The sequence below is a fragment of the Diceros bicornis genome, assembly GCF_020826845.1.
Source record: "Diceros bicornis minor isolate mBicDic1 chromosome 13 unlocalized genomic scaffold, mDicBic1.mat.cur SUPER_13_unloc_1, whole genome shotgun sequence".
Taxonomy (NCBI): Eukaryota; Metazoa; Chordata; class Mammalia; order Perissodactyla; family Rhinocerotidae; genus Diceros; species Diceros bicornis.
The window spans coordinates 16,279,989-16,285,866 of NW_026690866.1; the positions used below are offsets into that span (position 1 = coordinate 16,279,989).

The window sequence follows — 5,878 nt, forward strand, 5'->3', positions numbered from 1 at the left end:
GGCTGAGGATATGAAGAGACATTTTTCCAAAGAAGATATATGGAAGGCCATCAGACACATGAAAAGATGTATAACATCGCTAATTATTAGGGATAGTCAAGTCAAACCTACAATGAGAGTTCACCTTACACCTGTCAGAATGGCCATAATTCCCAAGACAAAAAATAACAAATGTTGGAGAGGATAAGGAGAAAAGCGCACCCTCACACACTGCTGGTGGGAGTGCAAACTGGTGCAGCCACCAGGGAAAACAGTATGGAGATTTCTCAAAAAAACAAAAATAGAAATACCATACCTTCCAGCTACTGGGTATTTATCCGAAGAAATTGAAATCAACAATTCAAAGAGATTTATGCACCCCTGCGTTCACTGCAGCATTATTCACAATAGCCAAGACATGGAAGTAACCCAAGTGCCCTGCTACAGATGAATGGATAAAGAAGATGTGGTATGCATTATATACAATGGAACACTACTCAGCCAGAAAAAAAAGACAAGATCGTCCTGTTTGCAACAACCTGGATGGACCTTGAGGGTATGATGTTAAATGAAATAAGCCAGACAAAGGCAAATATGCATGATTTCACTCATATGTAGAAGATAACCATACACAAGAATAAAGAGAACAGATTAGTGGTTTCCAGAGGGGAAGGGGGCTGGGTGTTGAGTGAAAGAGTTAAATGGCCACATATGCATGGTGATGGATAAAAGTTAGACTACTGGTGCTGAGCACGATGCAGTCTATACAGAAAGTCACAAATAATAATGAACACCTGAAATTACACAATGTTAAAACCCTTTATAATTTCAATAAAATAATTAAAAAAGAAAAAATAATTCAGTCTATTTTATGGTTGAATAGTATTCCAAGGTGGGGATATACCACACTTTGCATATCCGTTCACCAGTAGATGGACATTTGTGTTGTTTTCCGTTTTTGTCTACTATAAATAGGTTGTTATCAACACGTGTGTACAAGTCTGTGTATAGACATATGGGTTTATTTCCCTTGGATGGATTCCTAGGAGAGGAATGGCTGGGCAGACGTATGTAATTATTAAAGACACATCCAAGCTATTTTTCTCCAGCACTCGATGAGAGTTTCAGTGACTTGACATCTTCAACAACACTTGCTATAGTCAGTCTTTTTAATTATAGACATTCTCAAGTGTGGTGGAATCTCATGATGACTGTCACTTGCATTTCCCCAATAACGCATGTTGTGAAGGAGAAAGCAAGACACGCACAGACTGGGAGAAAACATCTGCAAAACATATCCCTAGAAAAGGACGTGTATTTATAATATATAAAGAGCTCTTGCAACCCAATAGTAAGAAGACAAGCAGCACGTCATGTCTAACCAGGAGACAGCAGGTCAGGCCTGTATAAGCACCAGGAGTCCCACCAAGAAGATGAGGATGAGGGCCCAGAAAAGGAGGTTTGGGGAGACAAGTGGTGGGGTGAACCACCTCCTGTCATCGCCCGAGGACTCCTGCTGACCCCACTGTGCCTCAACCATCCTTGACAAGGTTTGGTCAACTTTCCTCATCATCCAAAAACCTGTTCACCTGGTTCTCTTCGATGAGGCACAGGATCAAGATACTCGCCTCATACCCTGGGCTGGGGCTTCCTGCAGGCTTACCAGGCTTCACAATCAAGGTGTCATCTCTGTTGGGAGTATATTCTGGAAGTGAATAAAATGGAGAATGCATGTGAGTGTGTTTCACTCTTTTTAATATAACTTTTTAGACACACAGAAAAATAAAGGGAACAGTCTCATAAACATCCATCATCTAGATTTACCAATGTATATTCCATCCAATTAAAACAATATTTCATCAATGTATAAATTATTAACACTTGCCACACTTGATTCATCCCACGTATTCAATGAAATATTAAAGTCAAGTAGACATCATGATGTTTCACCCCATTTTAGTTCCATCTCTAAAAAGTGGGCACACTTTGCTACAAAATCCAAGGCCATTATCACAGAACAAAAGTGTAATTAATTAAACCAAATTCATACATCTGGGCACAGATGAGTTAATTTGAATGGACTTTCTTACGACAGCCATGGGGAGAATAGGTCATCACTGTTGGCAAGCCTATGGGATCTCTCTAAATTTGTAAATTCACACTGAAAAGTGTTCTTCCGTGCCTAGGAACACATCATCCCCTTCTCCTTTATCTATTTGCTTAATATTCATTTTCTAGGATTAACCTACAATGTAATTTCCTGCAGGAAGTCTTTTCTGATTTCCGCCTGCAAGTATGAGTTCGTTCACATCAAATAATTGATAAGTTTCAATTCTCTATTCTTGTTATTGCCAGCTATAACATAAACTCCAGGAGAGTAAGACACACAGCATCCAGTGGGAATGAGTGGAGGGGTGCAGGTCCCCCTACGTGTACCTCTATCCAGACAACCACTTAGAGGTGTGCTGTCTCATATGCAGCAGCAACAAGTCTCTTTTTGAATTAAAATTAACTTTAGTTAAATAAAGTAAAAATTCTAGTACCTCAGTAACATTAAAAATCAGTAACAATATAGACGAGTCACAATATCATCCTTCGAGCACTCAACAGTCACATGTGGCTATGCACTGGACAGCACAGATATAGAACATTCCACCACTGCAGAAAGTTCTAGAGCATTGGTGCTCATCTAGAGTGGGACTTGGCAAACTATAGCCTGTGGATCAGGAAACAGATCCACCCCCAAACCTGCAAGTCTGCTTCACACACAGCTGGAGGCCCTCACTGACCATCTGGCCCAGTGGCTTTCAGTGCAGAGATAAGGAAACTAATGTCCAGAGAGGGGCGGTGACTAGTTTGAGGTCACAGAGATGTCTAGGAGAAGGTGAGGGCCACCTATATTACACTGGTGTCTTTTTCTCTCTCTCAATGGTGGGGAAAGACTGGGGGACTGTGCCACCACCTGCCAGCCTGAGAAAGTTCAATGCTCTCTCAGCCCCAGGTATCCAGAGTCCCCAGAAATGCCTCACTTCCTTTCCCAATGACCAGGGAGCCTGACCATCCCCAAGGACACTCTTCCTGTCCAGGGTCAAGTTCTGCAGCTGGGTACCATTCTGGGTCAGCCACAGGAATCCTCATAGATGGCAACTCTGTCCAGTCTCTGTGCCAAGGTGGCAAGGTACACAGGGAGTCCACTCCAGTGTAGTTACTGTGGGGGACAGACCTGGAAGGGCACAAAGGATGAACAAGGGTGTCTGGAATTCTACCCTGATTTTAGATACCCTGCTTCTGGGTCCTGTCCAAAAGAACTTTCTGCAGTAATGTAAACATTTGTCTGCACTCCCAAATACACTCATTATTAGCCCCATGTTGGTATCGAGCACTTAAAATGTGGCTAGTGTGTGTGAGTGAGGAACTGAATTTCTCATGTAATTTAATTTCAAGTACGTAATATATAAGTAAATAACCACAGGGAGAACATTTTTGAAACTTTGGAGTAAGGACTTTTGAAAATGCATAAAAACAATGAGAACACTGGTAAAAATGGTCAAAATCAACTTTTCAGAAGCCTAGAAATTAATCAAAGGCTTGTAAGATTTTGAGGAGGGTTTAGTGAAGACACACGGTGGAATCTTGATAAAGGTAGCAAATTTTGCGGCACTATAACTTTCGCTATTCCCATCCTGCTCTCACAATATCCTCCATAACTTTGAAAACCATCAGTCTTAGAACCATGGTAGCTGAGACAACCATCAGCCAAGCAGCCATAATGGGTTTAGAGTTCTAAAAAGAACCATCCCCATCGAACTGTCACTAGCTGACCTGCCTGGCAGCTCCCTGAAAAAGCCCCATGTTAAGGGCTTGTCCTTACTTGACTCAGAGCTTGCCCAGGGTGGAATGTAGGTCCCCAGGTACTTGGTAAATACAATCAGCGCTAATTGTTTTCTATTGTAGTGGCCTGAGGGAGTGATTCCAGCTGAGGCAGGTAAGAGGCGAGCCAAAACCTTGGAGGAAAAATTGGAGGAATGAGATGTCCACGGGGGGCTTTGAAAGCTGCAGTGTATTTGCGGACATCTAGAAGACCACAAAGGCTCAGGGATGTGGCAGGCCCAGGACAGACTTCAGAACATCTTAATCTCTCACCTCTAGTTGAAGGGTTGTCTTAATATCTGAAAACTTGATTATATAATACACCATATTAATAGACTAAGGACCAATACCACGTATTTTCAACCATATATATAGAAAAGAATTTCACAAAATACAATGCCCTTCATGCCTAAAAAAGAAAACACTCAACAAATTAGGAATAGAAAAAAACTTTCTCAACTTATAAATAGCATCGATGAAAAACCCAAGGCTAACACCATGTTCAATGTGAAAGACTGAAAATTTCCCCCTAAGACAGGGACAAGACAAAGATGTCTTCCTTCATCTCATATGTTAATAACAGGTACTACAGGTTCTAATGAAGGCAATTAGGCAAGAAAAAGGAATAAAAGAAACCCAGATTGGAACGGAAGAGGTAAAACTATTAGTTTTGCAGAGGAGAAGACATTGTATATACAAAAACCTAAAAAATACAACCACCCCCACACACAATATGTGAATCGTATCCCAACGGTGTATAAAAAATTTAAATTGCCCCATGTGGTTAGTGGCTTCACTATTGGAGAGCACAGTTAGACTGCTGATATTTGTTGAAAGTCTCCAGAAGAGGAGGAGGAGGAGGATGCTGGAGGTTGGTGGCCTCAAATGTTAATGCTTTTCTCAACCACCGAAAACCTATGGATGGAGATGGTAGGATTAGCTGACAGGGATGTGGGGCAGAATGGGCACCATGTAAGTGACTTCCAGATCAAGGATGTGTCACGGGAGCTCAGAGCCATCAGCCATCAGCTCAACCAATGCTTCCAATCTCCTCAACCTACATCAAGTCGGTGACCAGGCAGGAGTGGAATATGTCTCACAGCTGGCTGCCTCTGTAGAGCTTGGTGACCTAGAACAAATGGGAGGGAGAGTGGCTGAGACGGATGTCTCCTGTGGACGCAGGGGGCCACTGGAGCCAGTGAAAGATCACAGACCTTGGGGCAAGGGAGACCTGACTTCAAATCCTGGCTCTGCCCCTAACACATTGTGTGACCTTAGGCAAAATACTCCCCTTTCTGAGCTTCAGTTTACCTACGTGAGAAATGGGGAAGGCAGCTAGGACATCACCTCTGGAAAGTGAGAGAACCCAGACAAGCAGGGAAAGTGAAGAATTGAAACAATAATGTAACAGATGTAAGTCAAGCAGAGGAATGAGGGTGCTCTCAGGGCAAGGAGAGACGGGAGAGGGGAGACCCCACCTGGTCCTGGGTGTCTCTCTGCAGGGCGGTGTACTCCGAGGATGTGAGCTCCGGGTTGCTGAGGTTCCAGCTGATGCTGCGGAAATGTAACTGGTGCTCTCTCTGCATGCATAAACTCCAGGGTGCAGAGCCTGGAGCCACTGAGAGGAATAGCAGACAGGTGGAGACTCTCAGCTCCCAGCACAGAGGCATGGTGGCCGACGGGGTCAGGGTGGTGGGTGCAGACAACGTCCACACTGGTGGCTGCCCCATCCTTCTCAGTCCTGGGGAGAGAGGGACGTGGCGAATCAAGAGAGAGGTCCTGAATCCTCTGGGGTTTGGGCCATAACAGGAAGGAGGAAATGGGAGGTGAGTGAGGAAACTGAGAGAGGGGTGGTCACAAAAGTGGTCATTAGGGGCAAGTGCTCAAGGGAGGGCCTTACCTGAGGGAGAGCAGTCTGACACTCAAGGAGAAGGAGCCCAGGCTTCTCTTCTTGAACAAGGATCCAGCTGGGGAGGAAGGAGGAGGAGGATGAGCAGGAGGGACAGGGGTTGGAGGAGGGGCTGGGTGG

General features: G+C 44.0%; 1 long non-coding RNA gene across 1 annotated transcript; it reads right to left on the reverse strand.

The window, feature by feature from the left end:
- Positions 1 to 1,611: 1,611 nt before the first annotated feature.
- Positions 1,612 to 5,434, reverse strand: LOC131401739 (uncharacterized). The gene is made up of 3 exons (XR_009217916.1): positions 5,328 to 5,434; positions 4,911 to 4,978; positions 1,612 to 1,684 (listed from the first exon to the last, which is right to left on the reverse strand). It is a non-coding gene; the product is annotated as an uncharacterized LOC131401739 (long non-coding RNA).
- Between the last annotated feature and the right edge of the window lie 444 nt (positions 5,435 to 5,878).